This window comes from Cervus elaphus, chromosome 30 (genome assembly GCF_910594005.1).
Source record: "Cervus elaphus chromosome 30, mCerEla1.1, whole genome shotgun sequence".
In the NCBI taxonomy this organism is placed as follows: Eukaryota; Metazoa; Chordata; class Mammalia; order Artiodactyla; family Cervidae; genus Cervus; species Cervus elaphus.
In genome coordinates this window covers 56,842,230-56,862,846 of record NC_057844.1, presented here as the reverse complement: position 1 = coordinate 56,862,846, position 20,617 = coordinate 56,842,230, and the positions used below count along the sequence as shown (strand labels likewise).

At 37.7% G+C, this 20,617-nt stretch overlaps 1 long non-coding RNA gene across 2 annotated transcripts in view; it reads right to left on the bottom strand.

Moving 5' to 3' along the window:
* The window catches only part of LOC122686872, a 344,623-nt gene extending 325,067 nt beyond the window's left edge, over positions 1-19,556 (bottom strand). The window contains exon 1 of one of the 2 annotated variants that reach the window (XR_006338933.1): positions 19,207-19,556. This is a non-coding gene — a long non-coding RNA (uncharacterized LOC122686872). The remainder of the gene's footprint in view (positions 1-19,206) is intronic. The other variant, XR_006338934.1, reaches the window with a different exon arrangement.
* Positions 19,557-20,617: the final 1,061 nt, after the last annotated feature.

The window sequence follows — 20,617 nt, the reverse complement described above, 5'->3', positions numbered from 1 at the left end:
AGGAGACTCAGGAGACACAGGTTTGATTCCTGGGTTGGGAAGATCCCCTGGAGGAGGGCATGACAACCCATTAGGGTATTTTTCCCTGGGAAATCTCATGGACAGAGGAATCTGGCAGGCTACATTCCATAGGGTCACAAAGTTAGACGTGAATGAACAAATGAGGAGGCATGCCCTAAGGCTCCTGTATTTCACTTCTCATTGTCTTGGTAATAGAAAACCCATTTGGTGATAATGAAACTATAATGAGAAAAAAATCATGAAAATAAAAATGCAATGTGAACAATTTCTAGGTATGACTTAGTTAACTGCACTTTTGGAGAAGGAATGAAAAAAAATTTGGGTGAGGTTTTCCACATAAAAACACGCCATTTTATAGAGGAAGAATATAACTTATATGTTAACTGGAACCTATAAGCCAAGGGAGATCTTCTGAGTCTTGTTCTCTTGTTTCTCCTGCATGGGAAGGCTTTAGTCAGTGTAATGTTTACTAACCCATCATATATTTGTGTGACCAGATTTTCTTACTTAGGCTTCTCACATATCACTCTTCATAAGTGAAAGCTCAGGCATGAGAAATGCAAAAATAGGAAAGCACAGATACTCCAAGGGGTTCAGAATAAACTAGGTAGTCTTTGAGTCAAAGTTCTAATATCTACTGTGAAGGACTGGGCCTTCTTATAGAGGAGGATTAGACAGGAGTTAACAGTGCATCTGCCTGCATTGTGGGAGACCTGGGTTCAATTCCTGAGTCGGAAAGATCCCCTGGAGAAGGAAATGCCAACCCAGCCCAATATTCTCTCCTGGAGAATCCCATGGACAGAGGAGCCTGGAAGCCTACAGTTCATGGGATTGCAAGAGTCAGGCATGACTTAGCGCTATCTTATCTTCTTGACAGTGCCTAAACAGCAATGATCCAGGGTCTATGGACTTAGAAAACCATCCTATGCTGATGGGGATAAAGAGGGAGTCTGTCACAGCCCAACATGCATACTAAAATTTCATTAGAGATTTTAGACCTAGATCCACGTAATCTTAGTTCACTGAAAGGATGGTTTAGAAATAGGAGAGACATTTTTTTTTTCCCTCAAGGAAATATAGAGAAGAGGTATCCAGTTAGTGGAGGACAAAAGCTTTTCATCAGTGGAGAGAAACAACTCTTAAAGTATGGGTATTATTGAAAAAAAACGAAAAACAACAACACAAGTTTCTTTATCTGAGACAACCATCATGAAGTCCAGGAAGATTAAAACAGAAAATATATCAGTAGGACAGTGGTGACATCTGTAAGATATGACTATGACATATCCAGGGGTTGAGAGAGGATAACACCACCTTTTAAAACTGTCGTATCTGTAACATCTAGAAGACGTGCACAAAACTAGGAGGCTCTTAACAAGTATTTGTATTTGAAATGATGGGAAAACGCCCCCAAAAACTTAACATTTCTTCTTATTCTTCTATAAATGTATAGTCTACTAAATTATGTATGGGATCTCTTTATTGGCTGTGCATTTAATTTGAATATTTTCTTCATTACAACACAATTACAAATCAGCTGAACTGATCACTTTCTGCTGATTTTATTCTTTAACTTTTTTTTTTTTTTTTACTATTAACTAAGCGTTATGCCTTTTTCCTCCTTCTAAACCACAGTCTCACCGACAGCTTCCTGTTAGTATTTGTCTCACGGGTATAATAAGAATAATAAGAAACTATATTACAAGAGACTTGTAAATTTTGATGTATCATATCTTCAAAAGAACTTTATTTAGGTATGACTTAAAGCTCATAAAGTATACATATGGAAAATATACAGTTCAAATAATTGTTACAATATTAAATGCATGTGTACCTATTTCTACTCACCCTTTACGTTTTGATGTGTCCATTTTCTGTCATTACCTTCCCTCAGTACTACTATTTTATTTTGAATATTTTATAAATGTAGTAATCTTGGTAAGTTCTTTTTTGTGTCTGACTTTTATTCAGACAAAATTATTTTGCAACATTCGTCTATGATATTCTTTTATATTTCAGAATCATGTTAATTGTAGGAATAAGCCTTAGTTACTATTTTAATCCATTCTACTTCTGATAGTGTTAAAGTTAAATACAAAATGGAGGTCAGATCTGAGAATTCCCTGACAAAACCATTTTAGCCACATAAGCAAAACTAAACCTAGGTTATTTCTTAAATGTAAGCAAAACCAAACTTAGCTTATGTAGTGTAAATGTCTCTGATTAATTATGAAAGAAACTTGTGTCATCTTCTTAAAAGTGGTATAATGTAATTACTTTAACCAGTCCTCTGTTATCTGAAAACCTCCACTGTGAAAACCAATCATTGTAAAAACCAATCATTGTAAATATGAAACAACTTTCTCATTTTAATTTTATAAGCTATGCTGCTGTAAGGCCATGCCTTTGACCTTATCAGATTTGGGTGTGAAAGCTCCTAGTTCACAAACTGTTCTTAAATGGACAATAAATTGTCACTAAATACTATTTTATTGATCCAGTGGTTTTAATTTTGCTACTTAGGGATTTGAATGTTTCCACTTTGAAACTTTACAAATACTGCTTTGAACATTCTTGTACATATCTTTAGGTGCACACATTTATGTACTTCTCTTAGTGAATTTTTTTTTTTTTTTTGAGCCATAGGTTAAACAGATGTTGGTTTTCAACAGTAACTGTCAAAAGGGTTTCTAAAGTGCTCATAAAATTTAAACTCCTAGTACCATTACTACTGATCTATCTAATTAACATTTTCCAACACACATTACTCTGAGTTTTATTTTGTCTAAATTTTAGCCATTCTAGTGTTATTTTTTTATAATAAATTTTGAAGCTTGGAGGGAAAAATTATTTCTAAGAAAAAAAGGAGTCACTGCATTCTAGAATGGAAATTGAGGTTTGTCTTCAAGGTAAATTTTTCTTGTTGTTGGGAGTATGCAATATGTGGGGGTGCTAGTCATTATATGCAGTTTTTGTGGAAGTCTTAAATGTGGAAAAATTTTTAATAATTCAGTATTTCAGAATGAGTTGTTTAATAAATGCTCTATTCTGAAATGTAGTTTTAAAAAGAAAATGACAGCAATGTACCCTGCAAAATGGAACCCCTTAACTTTCAAAAAAATCTGTGTTTACTAGAGATATTTTTACTTATTTCCTTAGTAGTTATTCTAGGACTTACACATACTTATTAACTTTTCAAAATCTACTTCAGGTTTATGTTGACATATTTCCATTCCATAGAAATACTACTCTTACATGGCTCTATTTCTGACAGCCTCACTCTTAATAAGCTGGAACTCAGTGAAGGGGCTGGGGAGGTAATTTTTGTTCTCAATCTGCCTCTCTTGGCATGGAATCTTCACTTTTGGATGAGCCAGTGTTAGTGGGATGAAAGCTCTAGAGTTACGGAGTGTGCCATGCTTTAGCGGCTGAGCCTCCATCCCATAAGTGGGGACCAGGCAAAAGAAGGGGGGATGCACTGAGAACTTATCCCTGCTAGAGATAGTTCACGGGCAAGATGAAAAAGTTGGATATTCTGTCACTCCTGGAAAACTCCTGTATTCCTCAACTGGGAGATGGACAGGGAGAGGAAGCCCTGTGTTCTTGTCTGCATCTGCTTGACATAGATTTTGCAGCACCGTGGGGAGGCAGGATGTGGACTGTAGTTCAAATGCTATAGATTCTCACTGTTATTACTATGTTTTAGTAGGTTCTTTTGAATATATGCTGATACATTTTCTGTAAGCCCTTAGTACCATTTCCAGAAGCCTCAAAATTTGTTTTTGTTTTTGTTTTTTGCTTTTTTGAGGTAAATGGGATATAAAAAAAAATGCACACATTTAAAATATATATATATATATAAATATCCTGATGAATTTGGACATAAGCATACATTCTGTGATATCATCACCACAGTCAAAGTACTGAACACATCTGTCACCTCCAAAATCTTTTGTGAGTTTCTCTGTGTATGTACATGTATGTAACTGTTTGTGATAAGAACATGAGATCTATATTCAACATTTTTAAAATATATAATACTATAATGTTAACTATAGATCATATGTTGTACTCTAGATCTCTAGAAGTTAGTTATCTTGCATAACTGAAAATTTACACCTGTTGAGCAACAAACCCCCATTTCCCTCTTTCCTCAGCCCCTGGCAACCACTATTCTATTCTTTGCTTCTATTATATTGACTACATCACCTTACCAACAGGTATATGTAGCTCCGTATAGTCAAAGCTATGGTTTTTCCAGTAGTCACATACAGATGTGACAGTTAGACCATAAAGAAGGCTGAGCACTGAAGAACTGATGCTTTCAATTTGCGGAGCTAGAGAAGACACTTAAGAGCCCTTAGATTACAAGGAGATCAAATCAGTCAATCCTAAAGAATATCAACTCTGAACATTCATTGGAAGGACTGATACTGAGGTTGAAGCTCTAATACTTTGGCCATCTGACACAAAGAGCTGACTCATTGAAAAAGATCCTAATAATGGGTAAGATTGAGGGCTTAGGAGAAGAACGGGGCAACAGAAGATGAGATAGTTAGATAGCATCACTGAATTTGAGCAAATTCTGTGAGATAGTGAAGAACACGGGAACCTGGCATGATGCAGTCCATGGGGGTTGCAAAGAGTTGGACACAACTTAGCAACTGAAGAGCAATAATAAACAAATTTGACTACTCTAGATTTGTCATATAAGTGGAATCATGCATCAAAAATAATAAAATATTTAGGAATAAATTTAATCAAGGAGATGAAAAACTTGCACACTGAAAATTTAAAAATACCAATGAAAGAAATGAAGACAAACAAAAATAAGTGAAAAGTAATCTACAATATTTTTTGAAAAATAACTTTGACCTGGGATTTACATCCATGGAGCTCCTCACACTTTGCTATTATATTAAAACATATTAACAAAAATCCAAAACACTGTATTTAGTTTTTACTATGCCTGAACATTTTTATATTATCAAAGACATAACTATTCCTGTCCAAGACTTTCTGTTTAAATTGGTTACTGGCAGGGGTAGGACAACAGGAAGAAAGGATTAATGATATTTTCCCCCTTCTACCAAAAAAAAAATAAATAAATAAAAAATGTAAGCCAGTCTCTGTTTATTAAAACTGTTTCGGATTTGTAAGTTATACATAGTATGTCATTTAAGAAAGAGTATATTGGAGGTCTAAGAGGGGAGGGATATATATATATATATATATATATATATATATATACACACACACACACACACACACACACAGCTGATTCACTGTTGTACAGCAGAAACTAAAATAACACTGTAATGCAATTATACCACATTTTTTTTAAAGAGCATATTGACCAGACTTTAAGGAAATCAACGTGACCTCTTATAATGTCTGTATATGCTACTGAGCCAGCAGGTACCTTTTGGTTATACAGAGAGATTTCATTGGAGGGAAAGTTAGGTCTTATTCTCAAACATCCTAAAAAGTCTAGAAATTTAAATAACAAAAACTAAGCAGTGTGGGAGACTTAGGTTCCATTCCTGGGTCAGGAAGATCCCGTGGAGAAGGAAATGGCAATCTACTCCAACATTCTTGCCGGGGGAAGTCCATGGACAGGGCAGCGTGATGGGCTACAGTCCATGGGGTTGCAGAGTCCGACATGACTGAGTGACTAACACTTTAATGGACTACAAGAAGAAATGAAATTAATTGTTTTCAAGGGGTTGAATGTGAACAGTCTGGTAGAAATTTGAAAAACAGTGACAAAATCTTGTTTGCTGTAAAGGATGGATATACTTGAAAATTCCTATTTGAAAACCATATGGATGCTTGCCAGAAATTATATGAAGTCCGGCTTGAGTTCACTGTCTCAATGTACCATCTTCTCTAATAAATTACATGTTATTATACCTAAGTATCAATGATACTCAGCTAGTTCTGTTTAGAAGGGCAGTAAGGGTCAGTGTGAAGAACAGTCTGTCAGTTGACTTCTTTGTACTGAGTAGGAGAAATAGGCCTATGGACTGCAGTTATCCTTGAAAGAATCGTGGAGAACATCTGAACTCATGAGTGATTAGAGACAACATCATGATGATAAGATGAGAAGGCTATTAGCAGAATCTAAAACTTGCTCTGGAACATAGTCAGCAGATTGACTATAAGTTCTCACTTCAGACACTATCAGAATTAAATAAATATTTTGCTTCTTAATAAAGAATTAAAAAATTGATGCTACTACTCTATTCAACATAACAAAACACAGAAACATAAATGGAAGCAGTCACAATTACGCTTTATTGGCTTTACTTTTTTTAAATATAAGGGATCACCATAATCATTTAACTGCTTAATATCTCCAATGCCATTAACATGGCCTTTCATATGATTACAATCACAATAAAGTACAGAAAGTTCTACTTTCTGGTTAAATTTGATGATGAGTAGATTCTGACAACATAATTCATGTTCCTATACATTATACCAAGGTGAATATACCCTCTTTATAGGTATGTTTTGGTACTGATTGAGGCAGTATGTGTAAATTTTGCATACAAAGCAAAATCTCAACTGTTTTCATAACTTTTTTGGTAATTTTTAGTTCAAGAAGGTAAAACTAAAAAATTCAACCTAAAATAGTTCTTTGTATTTATGTTTATATTTTACACCATAGAGGATCTCTAAAAACATCAAACTGATGACTCTAAAAGACCCTGAATTTTACCTACAATGATAAGTAATTATTCAAAACCTGAGTAAGAATTCTAAAGGATAGTTTATTTCTAACAATGATGATATTGAATAAGCAGCAAGAGGAAGAGCAGATTATGGGAAAATCAGTGTATATTAAAGTTAAGTGTTTACATTAGCAATACAGAAACGATAACACATAAAAGAATAGAAATTGAGAGAAATTCAAATACAAGATTTTCTTCAAATTAGAGGGAATACTTGGGGTTGCACTCTGTCTGTCAACAGTTTTATATTTACACCTGTTTCATGGTAACCACATGAAAGTTTCAGATTCCTGCAGTTGTACACAAAACACTTTTACTATCTGCATAGTTAACAAATACTGTAATTTGCTGAAGGGAGGGAAAATAACAGAAAAAAAAATGTGGGGGGAAATCCATTGAGGTTATCTGACTACAGTGATACCTAATTGGACTAAATATAGTCTCTTAATATTTGTTGAAGTGAGCCTGTCTGTGTATCATTTGTTTTCTGTTTATCCACTTTAATTTTTATTCTTCTCTTTCTCCTTTCCTATCTTTTAAAAAATTCTCTGAATTTCTCACAACTCAATTTTAATAATATCTAATACCAGATAGAACTGGACATGGACAACAGACTGGTTCCAAACTGGGAAAGGAGTGTGTCAAGGCTGTATATTGTCACCCTGCTGATTTAACTTCTATGCAGAGTACATCATGAGAAACACTGGACTGGAGGAAACACAAGCTGGAATCAAGATTGCCGGGAGAAATATCAATAACCTCAGATATGCAGATGACACAACCCTTATGGCAGAAAGTGAAGAACTAAAGAGCCCTTGATGAAAGTGAAAGAGGAGAGTGAAAAAGTTGGCTTAAAGTTCAACATTCAGAAAACTAAGATCATGGCATCCAGTCCCATCACTTCATGGCAAATAGATGGGGAAACAGTGGAAACAGTGGCTGGCTTTATTTTGGGGGACTCCAAAATCACTGCAGATGGTGACTGCAGCCATGAAATGAAAAGACGCTTAGTCCTTGGAAGGAAAGTTATGACCAACCTAGACAGTATATTAAAAAGCAGAGACATTACTTTGCCAACAAAGGTCCGTCCAGTCAAAGCTATGGTTTTTCCAGTAGTCATGTACGGATGTGAGTGTTGGACTATAAAGAAAGCTGAGCACTGAAGAATTGGTGCTTCTGAACTGTGGTGTTGGAGAAGACTCTTGAGAGTCCCTTGGACTGCAAGGAGATCCAACCAGTCCATCCTAAAGGAGATCAGTCCTGGGTGTTCATTGGAAGGACTGATGTTGAAGCTGAAACTCCAATACTTTGGCCACCGGATGCGAAGAGCTGACTCATTTGAAAAGATCCTGATGCTGGGAAAGATTGAGGGCAGGAGGAGAAAGGGACGACAGAGGATGTATGGTTGGATGGCATCACCGACTCAATGGACATGGGTTCGGGTAGACTCCGAGAGTTGGTGATGGACAGGGATGCCTGGCATGCTGTGGTTCATGGGGTCACAAAGAGTCAGACACATCTGAGCAACTGAACTGGATTGCATTTAGCTATATATCCTTACATATATTTGTGGTGTTCTAGATATCATGATATGCATCTCTAAATTTTCATGATCTACTGAGAGGTAATTTTGTAGCATTTCACACAAAATACAGAAAAGTTTCAAACATATACATCTATTTCCATCCACCCTCATGTTCCTCTTATGTTATAGATGTCATACTTATTAAATCTACAAATGTTATAAACCCACAAGGCAGTGTTATAATTTTAGGTTTCAGTGGCTATGTAGATTTTAATAAAATAAGAGAAAACCTTGTCTTTCATGTGTACCTTTGCAATAAAGTAAATACCTTTACTATTTACCTTTCTTTATTGATTTAAAAAGTAGAATTCTGAGATGAATTTCTTTTTCTTTCTTCACTCTTCTGCATTGTCTTCTAAACTGCATGGTTTTCAATTAATACTTTCAGCCATTGGATGATTATTCCTCTGAGATAATATTTTTTTTCTCCTTGCTTTTTAAGATTTTCTCCTTATCACAGTTTTCAAGAGACTCTCTATGACATAGCTAACTTTAATTCTCATTAAATTTGTCCTCTCTGGGGGTTAATTAGCTTCTGAAATCTGTACAACTATATATTTCACCAAGTTTGGGACAATTAGACATTATTACAAACCTCTTTTCCTAATTCATAAAAGAAATACATGCCTTAATTCATTGAACTTTTTGACACTATATCTGAAACTAGGATCAACTTTTATTTCCTCTAAATCCTTGATTCCATGTTATCTATATTTCTTGAAATTTTTATATTATGCTGTTTTCCCCCACCACTCTTACTTTTTCTCTAATTTCCTTATCTATCTTTAGATATTTGAAAATTACCTGGTATATTGTAAGCATCACATATTCATTGAATAGTTTAATATCTCTTACTTTTACTCCCTTAATTTTCATTTTAAAATTAATATTTTAATCTGATTGAATTTTTTATCAAAAATTTTATCTTTAAAAATAATTTCAGCTAGTATTTGATCTATTTTTAATTTGGAGGATGATAATTTCAGGCTTCCTATATGATGCTGTGGTTAATAATCTGCCTGCCAATGCAGGAGACACAAGAGATGCAGGTTAGATCCCTGTGTCAGGGAGATACTCTGGAGTAGGAAATGGCAATCCACTCCAGTATTCTTGCCTGGAGAATTCTATGAAAGGAGGAGCCTAGCAGGCTACAGACCATGGGGTCACAGAGTCAAACACGACTGAGCAATTGACATGCATGGAGACTTCAGGCTGAGCACAAGAATCTTGGAATATTGTCCTATTAACAACTAATTACTACCGACCAATCAGAATAAAGTCACACACTCTGTAGCCCTCATCCCAAATTCTGCCTATAAAACTTCTCTCGAAAAACCAACAGTGAATTTGGATTTTTGAGCATAAGCCATCCATTCTCTTTGCTTGGCCTTGCAATAAACATTTCTTTGCTCCAAACTCAATATTTTGAGAAACTCTGTATGGTCACAATTTGTCAAACATGCTCAAGTGTCTCGTTTAGTATTTAGTTTCATTCCTATTTAAGTATCTTTCTTATCATAAATATAATTACTATATCTTCATATATTATTGGCCACATGATCTATTTTCTTTTTGTTTCACATATAAAGCTAAAGACAAGTTTAGTGGTCTTGTGTTTGGGGTGAAGCAAAAGGTCAATTTGTTCATATTTTCATATGGATATCCAACACTTTATTAAAAGAATGACTGACTCTTTTCTGCAAGGCTAGCTTGTTTTAAATAATGTAGCTATATGCACTTAGTTCTGCTTCAGGACTTTATTCCATTTCATTGACCTATCTGTTTATCCTTGTGTCAATACTAATTCTCTAAACTACTTTAACTTTAATATATGTCTAAAAACCCAGCAGAGTACATTCAACGACTGCATACATTTTCTGGATTGCCTTGATTATACTGTCTCTCATATTTTCATGTATTTTTTGGAACCAACTTGAATACTTTCAAAAAATACCTGCAGGGGTTTTGACTGGGGTTGCATAGTATTTATATATAAATGTGGTGGTTCAGTTGCCCAGTCATGTTTGATTCTTGCAACACCATGGACTATACACTGCTAGGCTCCTCTGTCCATGGGGTCTCACAAGGAAGAATATTGAAGTGAGTTGCCATTTCCTTCTCCAGGGGATCTTCCTGATCAAGAGATCAAACCCATGTCTCTTCTGTTGCAGGTGGTCTCCTGCATTGTAGGAGGATTCTTTACCAACTGAGTCACCGAGGAAGCCCATTTATATATAAATATGGGGGAGAACATCAACTTTATAATATTGATGCTACAAGTCAACAAAGAGGGTTGCTCACATTTAGTTTGGTATTCTCTGTTTACTCTCAAAACTTTTACATATTTTTGTGGGAAATATCACTCTGTTTTTGTTTGATTTGCTTTTAATCATGTGGTGATTATCATGTTACTCAAATGCTGTATTTTTAACTTCACTTTTGAATTATTTATCATTGCTTTGTGAAATAAAAACTGAATTTGCACAGTGGCCTTGCCTCCAGTAGACTTAACTAAGTTCACTTAAATTCTAACAGTTTAATTACAATTTTTTGCCTTTTCATACTTTTCATGGGGTTCTCAAGGCAAAAATACTGAAGTGGTTTGCCATTCCCTTCTCCAGTGGACCACATTTTGTCAGAAATCTCCACCATGACCCGTCCGTCTTGGGTGGTCCTACATGGCCTGGCTCATAGTTTCACTGAGTTAGACAAGGCAGTGGTCCATGTGATCAGATTGGTTAGCTTTCTGTGATTGTGGTTTTCAGTCTGTCTGCCCTCTGATGGAGAAGGATAAGAGACCTGTGGAAGCTTCCTGATGGGAGAGACTGACTGAGGAGGAAACTGGGTCTTGCTCAGTAAATCTTTAAACCAATTTTCTGTTGAAGGGTGGGGCTGTGTTCCCTCCCTGTCATTTGACCTAAGGCCAAACTATGGTGGAGGTAAGGAAGATAATGTCCACCTCCTTCAAAAGGTCCTATGCACACACTCCTACACTCAGTGCCCCCAACCCTGCATCAGGCCACTGTCAACCAACACTTCTTCCAGAGACTCTTGGACACTCGTGGGCAAGTCTTAAAACTCAACATTCATAAAACTAAGATCATGGCATCTGGTCCCATCACTTCATGGTAAATAGATGGGGAAACAGTGGAAACAGTGGCTGGCTTTATTTTTGGGGGCCCCAAAATCATTGCAGATGATAACTGCAGCCATGAAATTAAAAGATGCTTACTCCTTGGAAGAAAAGCTATGACAAACCTAGACAGTATATTAAAAGGCAGAGAAATTACTTTGCCAACAAAGGTCCGTCCAGTCAAAGCTATGGTTTTTCCAGTAGTTATGTACAGATGTGAGTGTTGGACTATAAAGAAAGCTGAGTGCCGAAGAATGGATGCTTTTGAACTGTGGAGTTGGAGAATATTCTTGAGAGTCCTTTGGACTACAAGGAGATCCAACCAGTCCATTCTAAAGGAAATCAGTCCTGAATATTCATTGGAAGGACTGATGCTGAAGCTGAAACTCCAATACTTTGGCCACCTGATGCAAAGAACTGACTCATTTGAAAAGACCCTGATGCTGGGAAAGATTGAAGTTGGGAGGAGAAGGGGACGACAGAGGATGAGATGGTTGGTTGGCATCACTGACTCAATGGACGTGAGTCTGAGCAAGCTCAGGGGAGTTGGTGATGGACAAGGAGGTCCGGCATGCTGCAGTTCATGGGGTTGCAAAGATTCAGGCAGGACTGAGCAACTGAATTGAACTTAACTGAAGTACAATCTTACTAAATTTACAACTTATAATTAACAAGTAACAATCACTAATCACTATTTCTTCTATGCCCCAGTGGTCTAATGTACTTTTCTAAATTCATGTACCATCATTCTAGTTAAAACCACCTACATTCATCTCATCTGCTGCAATAGCCTACCTACACATACCCTACACATCCTCTCCTGTTCCCTCTAGTTCTTCTGCGACATAGTAACCATGCTAATTGTTTCAAATTTCAAACCTGAATATCTCATTCCCATTTAAGCATTTTAATGGCATCTCTTATTCTTTTCATCTTAGCATATTTTCTTTCTGTATTTTTACCCACAGGCTCTCAGCCTATTACATGGAGTATGATGTCTTTGCTTTTCATGTCATGTGAGTAAGACTGAAGTAATATATATACATATATATATAATGCCCAGTTACATCTGCATTTGAGTTAAACACAAAAATTTGATGCCAGAAGCTCAGCTTCTCTGGACACTTGTGCCAAAGTGAATCTTGGAGACAGAGTTTTTGGTGAAGTAGAAAACAATAGCCTTATTGTTTTGCCAGGCAAATAGGCCACAGCAGGCTAATGCCCTGAAAGTCATGTGTCCAAACTTGGAGAAGATAGTGAGAAGTTTTATAGTAATGGTTCAAAGATGGTGCGATCAGCTTCTGGACAGTGTTCTGATGGGTTAGGGGCAGGCAGGAGCTAGCATCATCAACCTTAAGGTTCCAACTGGTCTGAGGTCTATGTACTTGAGGACAGCATACCACTAATTGTTAACTTCTCCCACCTGGAGGGATTTTAGGTATTAGAAAAACAGTTCAAACAAGGCAATGCCAAAGAATGTTCAAACTACCACACAATTGCCCTCATCTCACATGCTAAGAAAATAATGCTTAAAATTCTCTAACTGAGGTTTCAGCAATATGTGAACCAAGAAATTCTAGATGTTTAAGCTGGATTTAGAAAATCAGAGGAACCAGTGATGAAATTGCCAACATCTGTTAGATCGAAAAAGCAAGAGAATTCCAGAGAAACATCTACTTTTGCTCTATTGACTATGCCAAAGTCTTTGACTGAATGGATCAAAACAAATTGTGGAAAATTCTTCAAGATATGGGAATACCAGATCACCTTACCTGCCTACTGAGAAATCTGTACGTAGGTCAAGAAGCAACAGTTAGAAATGGACATGGAACAACAGACTGGTTCCAAATTGGGAAAGGAGTGTGTCAAGGCTGTATATTGTCACCCTGCTTATTTAACTTCTATGCAGAGTACATCATGCGAAATGCTGGGCTGGATGAAGCACAAGTTGGAACCAAAATTGCCAGGAGAAATATTAATAACCTCAGATATGTAGATGACACAAACCTTATGGCAGAAAGCAACGAGGAACTGAAGAGCCTCTGGATGAACATGAAAGATGAGAGTGAAAAAGCTGGCTTAAAACTCAACATTCAGAAAACAAAGGTCATGGCATCTGGTCCCATCACTTCATGGCAAATAGATGGAGAAACAATGGAAACAGTGACAGACTTTATTTTTGGGAGCTCCAAAATCACTGCAGATGGTGACTGCAGCCATGAAATTAAAAGATGGTTGCTCCTTGGAAGAAAAGCTATGACCAACCTAGATAGCATATTAGAAAGCAGAGACATTACTTTGCCAACAAAGGTCCGTCTAGTCAAAGCTATGGTTTTTCCAGTAGTCATGTACGGATGTGAGAGTTGGACTATATACAAAGCTGAGCACTGAAGAATTGATGCTTTTGAACTGAGGTATTGGAGAAGACTCTTGAGGGTCTCCTGAACTGTAAGGAGATCAAACCAGTCAATTCTAAGGAAATCAGTCCTGAATGTTCATTGGAAGGACTGATGCTGAAGCTGAAACTCCAGTACTTTGGCCACCTGATGTGAGGAACTAACTCATTGGAAAAGACCCTGATGCTGGGAAAGATTGAAGGCAGGAGCAGAAGGGAACAAGAGAGAATGAGATGTTTGGATGCCATCACTGACTCAATGGAAATCAGTTTGAGCAAGCTCCAGGAGTTGGTGATGGACAGGGAAGCCTGGTGTGCTGACGTCCACGTGGTCACAAATAATTGGGCACAACTGAGGGACTGAACTGAACAGTTCCCTTGATGGGGAACCAGGACCTTGCTCTAAGTCTACACTGTTGTCTTTCTTGACTGTTTCCCCCTTGTTTGCATCCCTTCCCTTCCCCAAGTAGCAACTGCTTAAATTAGCCCATATTACCACTGGAACTCAGGAAAGGTCATGGAGGCTAAACGAAGTCTATTTCTTATAATCAAAGGGATGGAGGACACAGAAAGGCTTTGTACCTGGGAGCCCTACATGGCCCTGCTTGGTATCAGTATTTTTCATTTATCATTTTCATAAGCCATGCTTCTATTTTTTAAAGAAAGTATTTGCTGTTTATCTAAAGTTCAAATGAAACTGGACATCTACATATAAGTACTGTAATCTTATGAACCTCAGTAAGAAATCATCCACTTTGTAAACAATTATTAGTTCAGGAATAATATCTGTGCCATAAAATGACTTTGATCACCCTCGAGATTTTCCTGGGTAGAAGTACTTAGTTTTTATCTGTGATTTCTATCTGGTATATGATATTAGCTTTGACTTACTTGAGGTCATTATTGTCTTGTGGAAGAAAATAATTTTATTTTCATCTCTCTGGTTAATCTCAGAAAAATGTTGACCAGAGAGATGGAAACAGGGAGAGACGAAGACAAAGAGAGATATGACCGACAGCTTCTCTCAGTCCCTGAATCACACAGCAGAAATAAAGACCAACCAAATGAGAACAAGCAAAGTCAGTTTTTTAGACTGGGGAGAGCAAGGAAGTCAACCACTAAACACCTGCATTTTGGGAGAGACTCAACAGCAGGCAGAGGAGTGGGAGAACTTTCAGGAGAAAAAGGGGAAGCTTCAGGTTTGTCCTGATGGTAGGATGTAGGGAGGGGAGGGTGGGACTGAGTTAAGTAGAAGCAATGTATCCTCTGTGATTGGTTAGAGGTGCACACTTGGCTTTTCTCTTGTTGGTCCTGAAGGAGGAAACAGACAGAGCTGGACTCCATCTTAGGCCAGGCTGTGAACATTAGGCTACATGCATGGTCACCCTCCCAATGGACTCTGAACTTTGCGCTTGGTGTCTATAGAAATGGCATACCAATGGAAAACCAGACCCCCCAGATAAAAGAGCCTCAGGACTTGTACTTGGACTCTCTGGTGCCTAAAAGAATATGCTAATTATCTCTGTAACAGAACAATGTGGTAAATTCCATTATGTTTATTGGGATATGACCACAGGCCTATTGATAAATATCCACTGTTTATCTAGTCTTGTGACACATGAATCATGAGTTAACTTTGATTGTATCTCTCTTTTACCTTGTCCAGACTAGTTTCAAGGAATTTGGGGAGGTGGGTTTGAGCAAGTACACTCAGGGTATATAAGGTTTTCACAAAAGCTGGTCGGGGTCCTTGGCTAAGAGGAGACTGCCTTGGGTCCGCAGGTGTAATGAACTGCACTCTACTATCTGCATTGTCCTTCTGAGTGAGTTTGTTTCCCGGAATGCGTGGCTACAGCAGTCCTAAATTGGAAACAGGGCCAAAATATAGGGAAGCTGCCAGTGAGTCAATAAGTCCTGGCTGTTTGGGGCTGGTTTTTATAGGAGTTACCATTTTGGCTTCCTGGACTGTCGGTGGAGATTGCAATCTGGCTTCCCCCGAAAGTCTGATATGTAGCAGCTGGCTTCCTGGGCTGGTTACTATAGATAATGGGCTGGTCTCCTGGGTAGGTTGCTGCAGGTTATGGTCAGAGTTTTATTTTTACACATGGTCTGACTATTGTCCATCTGTATATTCAGTCTTTCACAGTCACGCATGAATCATAGATTTTCAGCAATGTGAATCAGTGAATCTCTCTTTATGCCTAATCTAGTTTGAGGTATGGATAAATCAGCTGCCTCAAAAAAATTCTGACAAACATGAAAATTTTAGATGTTTTCTGCCCATTTCTTAAAATAAAAAGCTACATTATTAACCTGGCTTACAATACTCTAAATAATTGCCTCTGTCTCCCTAGTCTTTTGCAGCATCAATCAATCAGTAATTTACAGGTGTTAAACCACCACATTGGCTTTCTTTCAATTCTTCCAATGGAAGGAGTATTTTTTTCCTCAGGCATTTTGTCCTCACATTTTTTTCTTCCTTGTTCTACATGCATCATCATCCCTGCCCCAATCTGCCACTATTATTTTAAAGTTAATACTTATGCATTGAGCTCTCAAAACAATTCTTCTTCAGGGAATGTTTCACTTACATTTAGATCCCTATTAAACACTGTTTCATAAGTCTGAATTTGTTTATTAAATACCATATCACAACACATATGTAATCAATATATAAACTATTGATCATATTGTTAAATATCTATCCATCCTGTTAGGGGTAAAGAGCCTCAGCTTTTGGTTAACTGCTCACCCTTCCAGGTAATGTCCCCACAGATGTTGATAAATAAATGGTCACTGAATGAATAAATGAATAGAATTATTTTCCATACATTAAAAAAAATAAGTGGATAAAATTATGTCACAACATGTTTATTTAATGGACCACAGCAGGTATAATTATAATTAAATATAAATTAAGTCAGACTAATTGTGTAAAACACATTTTTTTCTAACAACATTAAAATCATGAAAGATTTTATTAGAAATGTGAAAGAATAACACAGAATTGGAGCATTTTCTGACTTTGGTCTCTCTATAATGAATATAGATAATCATTATATAAATCATCCACAGCTATGTTATTTGTACACCCATGTAACAAAGCTACATATTCCATTTTTCATATGCATATATTCAAGCATCTCTTTAGATTAGCAACTATGCTGAAATAACTTTCTAAACCCAAGATGGAGTTGATGCTGTTCAGGGTGCCACATTTAACAAACTGAAAATTATGACTTTTAAGTCCCTGGAAATGCTCAATTTGGTCAGAAACACACTATATCCATTCAGTAAAGCTCCAAACATCAAGCCAGTTCTGGGCGTCTCACTTCAAATGGTGCTGACTATGTGGCCCCAGCTAATCAGATATTTTTATTTTTTACTTTCTTGTTTTCTATTCTTTTCCCTACAAAAGCATCCTACTCTCTGCCCATTTTGAAATTCTCTGAAAGGAAACTACTTCATGAAGTGTTAACTATGTCTTTGTTTTCTCTTATCATTTTTAAGTTGTTGAGAATGAGGTGAGGAATGGGATGAGAGCTGTGTGCTCACAGTCTGAGACAAGGAGACAGAGCCAGGTGCCCTCTGAGTTCACTCTCCCTCTCCTTGTTACTGAGGGATCCAGGCAAGTCACTCTCAGGTTTGAGCTCCATTCTCTTGCATCCAGCTCTCCAATTCCAACACACTTTGTTTAAATATACATTATATATATCATCCCCAGAAAGGAAAGCTTCTGGTATAGTTTTATTGGCAATCCACAATAGGCGGTAGTTGCAAGGACACTCATAAAGCCTCAACATAATCCACAACATAAGCCACATGGGTATTTAGGAAATAAATTAAGATGAGAAATTCTGGCTGTTTTGGTTATCAAAATCTAAGTAGGCACACATCACACTATTTAAAAGCCATTAGAGCATACGTCACTTAAATCATTTCTTGAAAGGAATCATAGATCTATTGCTCTGATGCAAATCCTGGAAGGTATGCATAATCTTGGTGGGTATGCAAAAAAAGTTGTTAGAGCAATTGCCACCTCACTCTAAGATGCCCACGCTAGATAAGCTGGTCACAGAAGGGTTTAGATTGACACTAGGTCACCTGCCAACCTCAAGAAAATTTCCATTAAATGAGATACGTGGTAAAACACCACAAAATCCCCTATCCAATAGCACATTGCTCTTTGTAATAAATTAGCTCCAAAATACCCAAGTTTTAGCCCAAAAGAAGAGGTGTTTAAATATCAAAAACTGAGCACGTATGCCTAAGAACTGTGGTCCCAGAAGCTGAAGTAACACAAAAATGGCAAATCTTAGTGAGACAACTTAGAATTACAACAGCCATTATGGAGAACATTCCAATTATACACAATCATTCATTGAAAGGGCGCACCTGAAAGCAAGCGCTCCCAAACCAATCAAACGGAAGAGAATGTATATTTTAACTGGCATGCAGGAGCTTCCCAAAGGTTTCAAGATTCCAAAACAATTTCATTAAACAATTCAGTACAAAAGGCTAATAAAAAATTAAAGACACAAGAGGTACCTAAAACAAAACAGTGTAAGACTGACGTGGCTCTTGCTACTCTCCTCCATCCTTTTCTACCTGAATACTCACTAATCCTGTATAACAGGGGTCCCCGACCTCTGGGATCTAATGCCTGGTGTAATAACAACAACATAAAGTGCATAATAAATGTAATGCACTTGAATCATCCCAAAACTATCCCTACTCCACCTCCCTGTTCCGTGGAAAAACTGTCTTCCAGAAAACCAGTCCGCGGTGACAAAAAGATTGGGGACCACTTTTCTATAAGAACAGTGAAGAAACCACACTGAAGAAATCACAAAACCATAAACCAAAGTCCACCATGTCAGTGGTCTTACAAGTGCAATAGCTCCAAAGCCAGTAACCTAAAGCAACAACTTGAGCCTCCCCACTGAACACTCCTAGGAGTCCATCATCAAAACACTGACCCAGAAATTCACGTTTCATTTGCAACCAACCAGAACATGGGGGAAGAAAAACATATCGTCCTAGACAGTTTTGTCAAGTCCTTCCACACCAGTTTGATCACCCCACGTCTACTCAAAAAGGATGAAACCCGTTTGGGTCCCTCTCAGGGTTGAGAGACTCAAAAGGGATTCTCCGATAAACTGTTTCCAGTTGTCCTCTTAAACAGCCAGGGGGAAACTAAAATTTAATGGAAAATAATACCAAATTCTAGTTGATAACAGAGCTACATACTTTACTTTAAATCCCTTGCCCAGGAGCCTGCAGATGGGATTCTGGGGAAAACAAGCAGAAACGAGCAGAGAATGAGAACTCTTACCTGGGTCAGCTCTCCAAACCTCTGTATTGTCTGGCTGAGAAGGGAAGGTATAATTTTACACTGTCCTTATCTTTCCAATCCAGACTCTGGTGAAAACATGGTTTTGAGCTGCCCATGGGTTGTTGATCCCCCTTCTCCCAGGGGCATTACTTCCTTCTTGCGTGTCTCATTTTGTGTCTTACAAACTTGGCTTGACTCTCCGCCTCTCTGAGCATGCAGGAGCTCTGTTCCTGAATGTACACGCAGGCAGCGTGGTTGGAGGCCTCAAACCACAGCCGAGCAGAAATGGGGATCGCGTTCTACTTACAGTTAGGGTTCTCCTGACTCTGCCAGCTCTCAGGGGAACTCTCTGTGTGTCCTGCTTTTGGATATTTTTAGAAGTAACTCTGAAGCTTGAGAGGGTGGTGTCTTTTGCAGTCTCTTGAGTCCAAGTGGTTGTTCAGGACAGTGAGGAATATTTTTTTGTTTGTTTTTAAGTATCCTGGCTGAAACTTCATGAGACATCTGAAACGATTTTTTTAAGTAACTCTATGGTCAGAAGTTGGTCATATTGAAAGCTGATATTTAGAGCCTAGAAGGAACTATTTTTAGGCTTTCTCCTCTAAGCTAAAATGAAGCTATGCATCCAAGGGAAAGGAACCATTCCAAAGGCAAACAACTCTCAATCTAGAACCTGGGGATTGTTTGATGTCTAACTTAGTTGAACATATTCTCCCTGATATAAAGAAGTAAGCTAAAGATAATGAAACTGAGGGTGGTCATCAGTTAGTCATTACTAAATAATAGATCATAACATGCCTTCACAGATCAAGCTCACTGTTTTTACAAAAACTTGCACATCCTCCTAGTATCACATAGCCACACAATAAGATATATGGCTCAGTGTTTTTATTCCACCCACCACCCCCCAACCCCGAGGAATTTGGAGCCAGCTGTATCCAGTTCTAGTTTAAGCTGGTTAAGACTAACTGGAATCACGATCCTCCAACTGGGCATGTGCGAATGTCTGATCCATGATCATTTGAAGTCAGAGGGCAGAAACTCCACCCTCAGAGCATGGTGACTCACAATTTCTGAACATGTGCCCCATGAAGAAGCATGCAGGTTAGCTGCACCTGGATGTAATGATGATTACCTTACCTTTTCTTCATCTTCAGTTACCTTCCTCCATGATCCCCACGCCTTAATTGTACCTTATATACACCTTTCACTCCTACCTTCAGGGAGATTTGTTCTCTGTCTTCCCTCTTGGCTGCCTCGTGAATAAAATTTCCCTCTGCTGCAAAGCTAGGTGTCTCAGGGTTTGGCTAGCTCCATATTGTCAGGCAAATGAATCTGGTTCCACAATAACAGTGTACTTGAAGGCTTGGTCACACCTTGATATCATTCAAGATGCAACCCTATTTTTTGA